This window comes from Acomys russatus, chromosome X (assembly GCF_903995435.1).
Source record: "Acomys russatus chromosome X, mAcoRus1.1, whole genome shotgun sequence".
Taxonomy (NCBI): domain Eukaryota; kingdom Metazoa; phylum Chordata; class Mammalia; order Rodentia; family Muridae; genus Acomys; species Acomys russatus.
This window is the reverse complement of record NC_067169.1, coordinates 97,010,143-97,022,309: the sequence shown is the minus strand read 5'-3', so window position 1 is coordinate 97,022,309 and position 12,167 is coordinate 97,010,143. Positions and strand designations below refer to the sequence as shown.

At 39.7% G+C, this 12,167-nt stretch overlaps 1 protein-coding gene across 7 annotated transcripts in view; it reads left to right on the top strand.

Annotated features, from left to right (window-relative positions):
- Positions 1-12,167, top strand: part of Thoc2 (THO complex subunit 2) — a 114,554-nt gene that overhangs the window by 83,821 nt on the left and 18,566 nt on the right. The window lies entirely within an intron of this gene.

Below are 12,167 nucleotides of genomic sequence, written 5' to 3'. Positions count from 1 at the left end.
AGATCTAGTTTCATTCTTTTACTTGCCAGTGTCCAGTTTTCCCACTACTATCTGTTGCAGATGCTGTTCCTTTTCCAATCTATGTTTTTGATACTTTTAGGTAAATGTAGTTGTGTACATTTCATTTCTTGCTCCTATATTCTATTCCAAGGCTCTTCGCTAATCTACATGTTTGTTCTTGTGCCAGTTCCATGCTGTCTTTGTCACTGTGGGTCTGTTGTATAATTTGGGATCAGGTATTGTGATACCTCCAGTATTGGCTTTTCTGCTGAGTATTGCTTTGGATATTCCAGGCCTTTTGTAGTTTTCAATCAGCTTTAGAGGGTGTGTGTGTGTGTGTGTGTGTGTGTGCGTGTGTGTGTGTGTAATTCTGTAATGAAATGAAGAATCTCATTTGAATTTTACAGGGATTATGTTGAATATTTAGATCACTTTGGATAATAGAGCCATTTTCACAATAATGAATCTTCTAATCCATAAGCATGAGATTTGTTGTCTTTTAAAAATTTTCATGGTCAAGTCAGTTTTGCTTTTTAATTTTTTCTTTTTTAAATTTTTTTTTATTTTTACATATACCTTTATATTATTACACATATGTACAATAAACTACCTATATCAAGAGGAACCATGAAACAATCAGGAATTATATACATTCATAGTGTTTTGGCTATTTGTATTTGGCAGCCTTGAAGAAAACATCTTTCCTATCTTGGTGCATCTAAAATTCTGAATGTAAATCAGTATCTATCATATCTCAGAATCATCAACACCTATTTAGACCTAAAACATTTTAACCGTTTAAACAACTAAGTTTAATTGTAAAACTAAACTTTCTGGTCTTCAACCTCATTAAAGACTTGAGATGGAATAAAATTGATTACCTGAGTATACAATGAGTGCAGGTCAGCAGCTTTCCAAATGAGAAGATGACACAGACAGTTTGCAATCTGAGCAGTCACCCAGAACTCTCTAAAACATTGGAGCATCTTCTGCTTTTTAATTTATATTTGTTTATTATAGAAAATAGCTTTTTCCCCATATAATATATTCTGATTATGGTTTCTCCTAGCCTAATTCTTCCCAGGTCCTCCTCCCCACCCACCCAAATCCATATCTTTTCTTACTCCTCATTAGAAAACAAACACACATATCTTTAAAAATTAATAATGTTAAAATAAAAGCAGTGTAACCTGAAGAGGACAATGTCTTCTTCAATTGGTCTCTTTTTACTTCTTGTTTTACTAGTCTTTTATTTTAACAGGATTATTCCTAAGTATTTTGTTTTCTGTGAAGTTGCTGTGGATGATTTCTTCCTCAACAATTTAATCCTTAGCCAATAGAGCTTTTAATTTTTATGTTTCTTTGTATCCTATAAATTTGATAAACGTGTTTATTTGCTAAAAGGATTTTCTGGTATAGCCTTCTGGGTCTTTTAAGAGCATATATAGGGGGAGGAGGTCTCCCTCAATCACAGACATAGGGGAGGGGAGAAGGGGGAAAGTGGGAGGGAGGGAAGAATGGGAGGAAACAGGGGAAGGGCTAACAATCGAGATGAATAAAATAATAAAATGGAAAAAAAGAATAGTGGTATACATATTTGCAAATAGAGATGATTTGAATTTTTTTTGTCCTATTGTCTCTTTCACTTTACTGTTCTAATATTTTGAGCACTATATATAATGTGTAAAGAGGGTGTAGTCTGTCCTGTTTCTGATTTTGCTTTCAGTGCTTTTGAGAGTTTGTTGTATTTCTAGTTTTCTTAGAGCCTTTTTTTTTTTCATGAAGGGAAGTTTTTGTTTAAGTCTTTCTCTGCTGCTATTGATACAATCTTGTGGTTTCTAACCCTGAGTCTGTCTATCTGTTTTATTCTATTTCTTGAATCATTCTTGCACTCCTGGAATGAAACCAGGTTGTTCATGGTGCATGATTTTAATGTGTTCCTGAATTCCATTTGCAAGAATTTAAGAACTTTTCGTATCTTGGCCTACAGAGATGGCTCAGCAAGATTTAGGACACTGACTGCTCTTCCAGAGGACCCAAGTTCAATTCCAAGAACCCACATGGCAGCTCACAGTCACTTGTAACTCTAGTTCCATCAGATCTGATACCTTCTTCTGGCCCTTGTAGGCACCAGGCATTTATGACGTTCACAGACATACATGGCATAGACATAAATGTAAGGAAAACACTCATACATATAAAATAAACAACCAAGATGTGAAATTTATTAGGGCAGTTGGTCCATTGTTTTGTTCTTTTGTTGTGTATTTATTCAGTCTGAGTGTAAGGGTAATGCTGGCTTTGTAGAATGGTTTTGGTCGTGTTCCTTTTCTTTATATTTTATGCAACAGTTTGAGGATATTTGGCATTGGCACTTTGTAAAGATTTAGTATAATTAGCCAATTTGAATGGTTCTGGGCTTTTCTCCTGTCTCATTGCTTTTTATGGATCTATTTAAATTGCGTGTATTCCTTTGATTTAATTTTGATAGGCTGTATTATCTAAGAATATATCCATTTTTTAAGATTTCCTCATTTTATTCCCTGATGATACTTGATTTCATTAGAATCAACAGTATATTCACCCTTTTCATCTCTACTGTTGTTTCATCTCTAATGTTATTAACTTGGATCTTTTGTTTTCACCATTTTTTCTAGACCTTTACCGATAGTCTTTATTTTTTTTTTCAAAGAGCTAACTGTGATAGGTTGGTTCTCTATATTCTTCTTTATTTTTTTTTTTTTTTTTTTTTTTTTTTCTTTTTTTTTTTTTATTTTTTTTTTATTTTTTTTTATTAATTTATTCTTGTTACATCTCAATGTTTATCCCATCCCTTGTATCCTCCCATTCCTCCCCCCCCCATTTTCCCATTATTCCCCTCCCCTATGACTGTTCCTGAGGGGGATTACGTCCTCCTATATATTCTCATAGGGTATCAAGTCTCTTCTTGGCTACTTGCTGTCCTTCCTCTGAGTGCCACCAGGTCTCCCCCTCCAGGGGACATGGTCAAATGTGAGGCACCAGAGTACGTGAGAAAGTCGTATCACACTCTCCACTCAACTGTGGAGAATATTCTGACCATTGGCTAGATCTGGGAAGGGGTTTAAAGTTTACCTCCTGTATTGTCCTTGGCTGGTGCCTTAGTTTGAGCGGGACTCCTGGGTCCAAATCTGCCTATCATATTGTTCTACTTGTAGATTTCTAGGACCCTCTGGATCCTTTTATTTTGCTGTTCTCCCATGCGTCTCTCATTTAGAGTCCCAATAGGATGCCTTCCCCTCTGTCCCAGTTTCCTGGTAAGTGAAGGCTTTCGTGGGACATGCCCCTTGGGCTAGTATGCAGATATAAGTGAGTATATACCATTTGATTCTTTCTGCTTCTGGGTTAACTCACTCATTATGATCATTTCTAGCTCAATCCATTTATCCACAAATTTCGGGAATTCCTTGTTTTTAATAGCTGAGTAGTATTCCATAGTGTATATGTACCACAGTTTCTTTATCCACTCTTCTACTGAGGGACACTTAGGCTGTTTCCATGTTCTGGCTATTATGAATAAGGCTGCTATGAACATGGTTGAGCAAATTTTCTTGTTGTGTGCTGGAGCATCTTCTGGGTATATTCCAAGGAGTGGAATAGCTGGGTCTTGAGGAAGCCCTATTCCCATTTTTCTGAGATAGCACCAGATAGATTTCCAAAGTGGCTGTACTAGTTTGCATTCCCACCAGCAATGAAGGAGTGTTCCTCTCTCCCCACATCCTCGCCAGCATGTGGTGTCGCTTGAATTTTTGATCTTAGCCATTCTGATGGGTGTAAGATGGAATCTCAGAGTTGTTTTGATTTGCATTTCCCTGATGACTAAGGAGGTTGAGCATTTCTTTAAGTGTTTCTCAGCCATTTGATACTCCTCTGTTGAGAATTCTCTGTTTAGTTCCAAGCCCCATTTCTCAATTGGGTTATTCGGTTTGGTGGTGTTTAATTTCTTGAGTTCTTTATATATTTTGGATATTAGACCTTTGTCAGATGTAGGGTTGGTGAAGATTTTTTCCCAGTCTGTAGGCTGTCGCTTTGTTCTCTTGACAGTGTCTCCTGCCTTACAGAAGCTTCTCAGCCTCATGAGGTCCCATTTATTAATGGTTGACATTAAGGCCTGGGCCGTTGGTGTTCTGTTCAGGAAGTTGTCTCCTGTGCCAATATGTTCCAGGCTTTTTCCCACTTTTTCTTCTAAGTGAGTTAGTGTCTCTGGTTTTATGTTGAGGTCTTTAATCCACTTGGATTTGAGTTTTGTGCAAGGTGACAAATATGGGTCCAGTTTCATTTTTTTACACATAGACCTCCAGTTAGACCAGCACCATTTGTTGAAGATGCTATCCTTTTTCCATTGAATGGATTTGGCTTCTTTGTCAAAAATCAAGTGACCATATGTGTGTGGATTCATATCTGGGTCTTCGATTCGATTCCACTGATCAACCAGCCTGTTGCTGTGCCAGTACCATGCTGTTTTAAGTACTATTGCTTTATAGTACAGTTTGAGATCAGGTATGGAGATTCCTCCAGAGCATCTTTTATTGTACAAGATTGTTTTAGCTATTCTGGGTTTTTTGTTTTTCCATATGAAGTTCAGAATTGAACTTTCAATGTCTTTAAAAAATTGTGTAGTTATTTTGATAGGGATTGCATTGAATCTGTAGATTGCTTTTGGTAGGATGGCCATTTTTACTATGTTAATTCTCCCGATCCATGAGCAAGGAAGATCACGCCATCTTCTCAGGTCATCTTCAATCTCTTTCTTCAGAGTTTTGAAATTTTTTTCATACAAGTCCTTCACTTGCTTAGTTAGGGTAACTCCTAGATATTTTATATTGCTTGTGGCTAATGTGAAGGGTGTGGTTTTCCTAATTTCTTCCTCTGTAAGCTTGTCATTTGTGTATAGGAAGGCTACAGACTTTTTTGAGTTAATTTTGTATCCAGCCAATTTGCTGAAGGTGTTTATCAGCTTTAGGAGTTCTCTGGTGGAGTTTTGAGGGTCACTTATGTACACTATCATATCATCTGCAAAGAGGGATAATTTGACTTCCTCCTTTCCCATTTGGATACCCTTGATCTCCTTTTGTTGTCTTATTGCTCTGGCTAGAACTTCGAGTACTATATTGAAGAGATATGGAGAGAGTGGGCAGCCTTGCCTTGTTCCCGATTTGAGAGGAATTTCCTTGAGTATCTCACCATTTACTTTGATTTTGGCTATTGGCTTGCTGTATATAGCCTTTATTATGTTGAGGAAAGTGCCTTGTATCCCCGATCTCTCTAAAACTTTAAACATGAATGGGTGTTGAATTTTATCAAATGCTTTCTCTGCATCCAAGGAGATGATCATGTGGTTTTTTATTTTCAGTTTGTTTATATGATGGATTACATTGATGGATTTCCGTATATTAAACCATCCCTGCATGCCTGGAATGAAGCCTACTTGGTCATGATGAATGATATCTTTGATGTGCTCCTGTATTCGTTTTGCAAGTATTTTATTTAGTATTTTTGCATCTATGTTCATAAGAGAAATTGGTCTGAAATTCTCTTTCTTTGTTGAGTCTTTGTGAGGTTTAGGTATCAATGAGACTATGGCCTCATAGAATGAAGTTGGTAATTTTCCATCCATTTCTATCTTTTGGAGTAGCTTGAAGAGTATCGGTATTAGCTCGCCCTTAAAGGTCTGGTAGAATTCTGCACTGAAACCATCTGGCCCTGGGCTTTTTTTGGTTGGGAGACCATCGATGATTGCTTCTATTTCTGTAGGGGAAATGGGACTATTTAACTTGTTTATCTGTTCTTCACTCAACTTTGGCAAGTGAACTTGATCAAGAAAATCGTCCATTTCCCTTAGATTTTCAAATTTTGTGGCGTATATGCCTTCAAAGTAGGATCTTATGATTCTTTGAATTACTTCAGTGTCTGTTGTTATGTCTCCCTTTTCGTTTCTGATTTTGTTGATTTCAATACTGTCTCTCTGCCTTTTAGTTAGTTTGGCTAATAGTCTGTCTATCTTGTTGATTTTCTCAAAGAACCAGCTTTTGGTTTTGTTGATTCTTTGGACTGTTTTCTTAGTTTCTAATTTGTTAATTTCAGCCCTGAGTTTGATAATTTCCAGGCGTCTACTCCTCTTGGGTGTTTCTGCTTCTTTTTTTTCTAGGGCTTCCAGTTGTGTTGTTAAGATGCTTATGTGTGATGTTTCCAATTTCTTTTTAAAGGCACTTAGTGCTATGAATTTTCCTCTTAGCACTGCTTTCAATGTATCCCACAAATTTGGGTATGTTGTTTCTTCATTTTCATTGAATTTCAGAAACTCCTTGATTTCTTTCTTTATTTCTTCCCTGACCCAGGTGTCATTTAGCAGAGAGTTGTTTAGTTTCCACAAACGTGTAGGCTTTTTGTTATTTCTGTTGTTGTTGAATTGCAGCCTAAGAGCATGGTGATCTGATAGGATACAAGGTATTATTTCAATCCTCTTGTATCTGTTGAGGCTTGCTTTGTGACCTACGATGTGATCAATTTTGGAGAAGGTTCCATGGGGTGCAGAGAAGAAGGTGTATTCTTTCTTGTTTGGGTGAAAGGTTCTATAGATATCTGTTAGATCCATTTGACCCATGGCATTGGTTAATGATGTTATTTCTCGGCTTAGTTTCTGTTTCAATGACTTATCCTTCAGTGAGAGTGGGGTGTTGAAGTCTCCCACTATTATTGTGTGGGGATCGATGTGTGGTTTAAGCTTTTTTAGGAGATCTTTTACATATGTGGGTGCCCTTGTATTGGGAGCATAGATGTTCAGAATTGTGATGTCATCTTGGTTGACTTTACCTTTGATGAGTATGAAGTGTCCTTCCTCATCCCTTTTGATTAATTTTGGTTGAAAGTCTATTTTGTTCGATACTAAAATGGCTACACCTGCTTGCTTCTTGTGACCATTTGCTTGGAATATTTTTTTCCAACCTTTTACCCTGAGGTAATGCCTTTCATTATGGGTGAGATGTGTTTCTTGGATGTAGAAGAATGTTGGGTCTTGTTTATGTACCCATTCGGTTAGTCTGTGTCTTTTTATTGGAGAATTGAGGCCATTGATGTTGAGAGATATTAATGACCAGTGACTGTTAAGAGTCTTAATTTTGATGTTGTTTCCAGTCGAGCGTTTGTGTAGTTGTGTTTTTGCCATGGGATAGTTATCTATTTCCTGGGTAGTTTTGGTTGTAGCTTGACCCTTTGGGATGGAGTTTTCCTTCTAGTACCTTCTGTAAAGCTGGGTTTGTGGATAGGTACTGTTTGAATTTGTTTTTGTCATGGAATATTTTGTTTTCTCCATCAATGGTTATTGATAATTTTGCTGGGTAAAGTAGTCTGGCCTGGCATCTGTGTTCTCTTAGGGTTTGCAGGATCTCTGTCCAGGCCCTTCTGGCTTTTATGGTCTCTGCTGAGAAGTCAGGTGTAATTCTGATAGGTTTACCATTAAATGTTATTTGGCCCTTTTCCCTTGCAGCTTTTAATATTTTTTCTTTGTTCTGCATGTTTTGTGTTTTGATTATTATGTGGCGGGCAGTTTTTCTTTTCTGGTCAATTCTATTTGGTGTTCTGTAGGCCTCTTGTATGTTTATAGGCATCTCTTTCTTTAGATTGGGGAAATTTTCTTCTATGATTTTGTTGAGAATAGTTTCTGGGCCCTGGAGTCTGATGTCTTCTCTTTCTTCAATGCCTATTATCCGCAAATTTCTTCTTTTCATGGTGTCCTTAATTTCTTGGATGTTTTGTGTCAGGAGTTTTCCAGATTTGGCATTTTCTTTAATGGTTGATTCAATATCTGTGATTGTATCTTCTAGCCCTGAGATTCGTTCTTCCATCTCTTGGATTCTGTTAGAAAAGCTCACCTCTGTGTTGCTCGCCTTCTTCTCTGAGGTCTCACGTTCTCGTTTTTCTTCTGTCTGTGTGTTTATCATTGAATCCATTTTCATTTTCAGATCTTGAACTGATTTTTTGATTTCTTTCATCTGATTTTTTGTATATTCCTGAGTTTCTTCCATTGCCTCTTTATAGGTCTTCAGAGCTTGAACCGTTTTAGTTATTTCTTTCATCTGGTTGTTTGCATTTTCCTGCAATTTTTCCAGTTCCACTCTATGTGCTTCTTTTATGTCTCTCACCTGTTTGTCTGCGTCTTCCTGCATTTGATTACGAATTTTATTTGTTTCCTCCATTATCATCCTCATTACTAAGGATTTGAGGTCATTTTCTTGTATTTCCGTTGTATTTGAGTTCTCTGGGTGGTTTTCTTTGGGATAGCTGGAAACTGGAGACGCCATGTTGTTTTGGGGTTTTTTGCGTATGCTTTTTCGTTGTCCTTTAGACATCTTGCCGTCTTTGTTTTTGTTGGGTAGCTTCCAGAGTTGAATGGAGGGTGTCTGACGATAGATTCACTTGTTTTCTTACGATTTCCCTAGGCTGCGAGCTCAAAGCTTCACTGGTGTGGATGTTAGGAGGTTAGCCCTGTTGTTCTGGTCTCTCACAGCCAGTGATCCTCAGTCCCCCTCTGCTGTGGATCCTGCAATTGTTCTGGGTCTCTGAATGAGCGTTGGGTCAGGCCAAGGTATCCACAGCCTTCTGTGTTCCCTGCCAAGTCCAGCCAGGAGCACTGGGACCGAACCACGGGCAGAACTCAGCTAGATTCTCAGGGCCAGAACCGTCTGCCAAGCTCAGCTAGGGATTTTGGGCCCAAAATGCACACAGGGCCCAGCCAGAATTTTTGGGCTGGGACTACGCACCAAGCTCCACTAGGGCCTTTTGGCCCAAAGTGCGTGCTGTGGTCAGTTATTGACTCAGGGCCCGAACTGACCACCAATCTCAGCCAGGAATTCTGGATTCAAACTGTACACTGTGTCCAACCAGAGTCTTAGAGCTGGTGGAACCGAGAGCTCTGTCCAGCCTGTGCCACAGCAGGAGAACTGCGGCTGCTCTGAGTTAGCGCCAGTGGTGGAACAGGTGCTCCGCCCGCACTGTGTCCCCGCAGGGGAGCTGCCGCTGAGCTGAGGTGGTGCCTAGGATGGAACCGAGCTCGTCACCAAGCCTGCGCCACAGCAGGAGAACTGCGGCTGCTCTGAGTTAGCGCCAGTGGTGGAATAAGTGCTCCGCCCGGACTGTGTCCCCGCAGGGGAGCTGCCGCTGAGCTGAGGTGGTGCCTAAGATGGAACCGAGCTCGTCACCAAGCCTGCGCCACAGCAGGAGAACTGCGGCTGCTCTGAGATAGCGCCAGTGGTGGAACAAGTGCTCCGCCCGGACTGTGTCCCCGCAGGGGAGCTGCCGCTGAGCCGAGGTGGTGCCCAGGATGGAACCGAGCACGTCACCAAGCCTGCGCCACAGCAGGAGAACTGCGGCTGCTCTGAGTTAGCGCCAGTGGTGGAACAAGTGCTCCGCCCAGACTGTGTCCCCGCAGGGGAGCTGCCGCTGAGCTGAGGTGGTGCCTAGTGTGGAGCAGCGTGCTCAACTAAGCCTGCGCCACAGCAGGGGAGCTATGGCCACGCTGAGTTAGTGCCTCAGGCAGAATTGTTTGCTGGGCCGGGCCAATACCCGGGACTCTGGGGCCGAACTGTCCGCCGAGTCCAGTCTGGGTCCAAAGGCTCCACGCGACCCAAATCCTGCCCCGAGTCCCCTCTCCCGCTGCAATTCCCACCAGCCACCACACCAATCGCCTCCACCGGAAGGCTATGAGCTGCAAACCTCAGCCGCCGCTGCTGGTGCCGCTGGTGCTGCCGCCTCTGCCGCTGCCGCTCCGATCAGAGAAAAACCACGCTCCTCCCGTGTGCAGGGGCACGCAGGTCCTCCGCACCCTGGTCCCTCTGAACCGTGGAGCACTCCTGCTGCCGTGATGTTCGGACCTCGGTGTTCCTGGCTCAGAAATCTGTGCAATTCCCTGAATTGTTCACTGGAGCCTCCAAACGCGGTCCACACTGCTCGCCGCCATCTTGGATCCTCTATATTCTTCTTTAAAGTCTCTATTTTATTAATTTCTTCCCTGTTATCAATTTCTTGCTGTTAACTGCTTTGGGGTTTCCCTTGTTCGTTTTTTGTTTGTTTGTTTGTTTGTTTGTTTGTTTTTGTTTTGTAAGACATCATTAGGCTATTTGAGACTTCTGATTTTTTTTAATGTAAGTATTTACAGCTCAAACTGCTTTCGTTGTATCTGAAATATTCTGGTATGTTACCTTCATTTTCATTTGATTCTTGAAAGTCTTAAAATTCTTCCTTGATTTTTTTTCATCCACCCACTGGTCATTCAGGGGTATGTTTTCAATTTCCAAGTACTTGTGCAGTGTCTATAGTTTCTCTTGCTATTAATTTCTGGTTATATCCCACTGTGATTTAATGAAATAGAAAAAGGTCATTTCAGTTCTGTATTTCTTCAGACAGACTTTATGATCAGAATAAGGTCTCCTTTAGAAGGCATTCTATACACTGCTGGGAAGGTTGTGCATTCTGTTTCTGTTGGATGAAATATTCTTCGGATTATCTGTTAAGTCTATTTGTTCTTTGGTATAGTTTGCCTCTGTAGTTTCTTTGATTTTTTTTTTTTTTTTAAGTCTGAATGACCTGTCTAAAGTTAACAGTGGAATATCAAAATGATCCACTGTTACTATGTCAAGACCTTTGTGGCTGTTTATGAACATTAATGTTTGCTTTATGAAATTCACAGCTCTATAACAGTCAGTGCATATGGTTTATGATTGTTACATATTCTTGTTTCATTCATATACAGCTTCATTATTTAACTGTTCAACTTTTTGTTTGAATTCTACTTTGTTAGCTACCAGAAGAACTATGACAGCTTGATTTTTGGCTTATATGTTCTTGGCACATTGACTTCTACCTTTTGAGGCTCACTCTGTGGGCATCTTTCGCGTGATATGTGTTTCTTGGAAACAACAAATAATTGTGTCTGATTTTTAATCGAGTCAGCCACACTGTCTCTCATTATTGATAAATTGAGGTCTCTGCTTCCACAGGCCACTTCTTTCTCATTTAGTTGTCATACATAGTGATAGAATGGGATTCCTGTCTACCTACCTGCTGTTGGCATCCTTTTCTTAGGGAAATCTGTCAGTAGATTTGAAGGTAGTGAGAGCTATCATTGGAGTAGGACTTCTAGTCTCCCCCCTCTCTCTGTCCCTGTCTCTCTCAGTCCCTGTCTCTCTGTGTGTATCTGTGTCTCTGTGTCTCTCTGGTGAGGTTGGAGGGTGGGTGGTGGTATTGCCAGGCTTCTATGAGATTGAAGCTATGTCTGGCCTGGCTTGCTTCTTTTCGTGTGTCACCTATCAAATGATTTACTCTGTACTTCTTTTCAAGTAACTGATTGGTACCTTTGTCAGTTTCTGAAGGTCTTTGACTCTTTTTCATGTATATATTAAAATTTCAAATAGAATCTATTTTTTATTCTTGCTCCTCAGCCTGTCATCTTACCTGAAAGTCCCATAGATTCTCCTATGTAGACCTCGTTAACCATGAGTAGAATGATAGGCAGTGGTAATTGAACAGTACAAAGGTCATATATACTGGACTTCGAAATTTTGTTTACTCGTATTTTGTTTTATTTGTTATACTATTTATAGTTTACATAACTCTGTTTTGTTTAATAGCTTTATTTCTTCTTCTAAGATAAGAGATATTCAGGTAAATATAGATGGTGAAGTCTTGAGAAGATTGAGGATACAGTTCTTGATGTATGCAATTTGAGTAATGCTTAATAATGTAAGACAAGCTTATGGTAATTTTGAAAGTAGTCCATACAGCTTAGTACTGTTTACTAATAGCTCCTTTCATTGGTTTGTTGGATATGTTTTTGGTCATTACTTTGTTATTCTCAAAGTTTATGAACATATACAAAATAATCTAGCATTACTTATCATTATCACTTTTAATCATTGTTTTAACCACAAATTCATGAATTTGTGTTGTTTATTTAACATGAAGAATTACTTATCCTAAAGCTGTTCTTTATTTTTCTGAGGGTTCCTCTTAGCTTCACAGCATTTTTAAGTCAGAAAAAAAAAGCCCTTTCTGATTTTGTTTGTTTGCTTCCTTGCTGACTTGCTTTTCAAGATGGGGTTTCTCTATGTGATAGTCTAGCTGTCATGGATCTT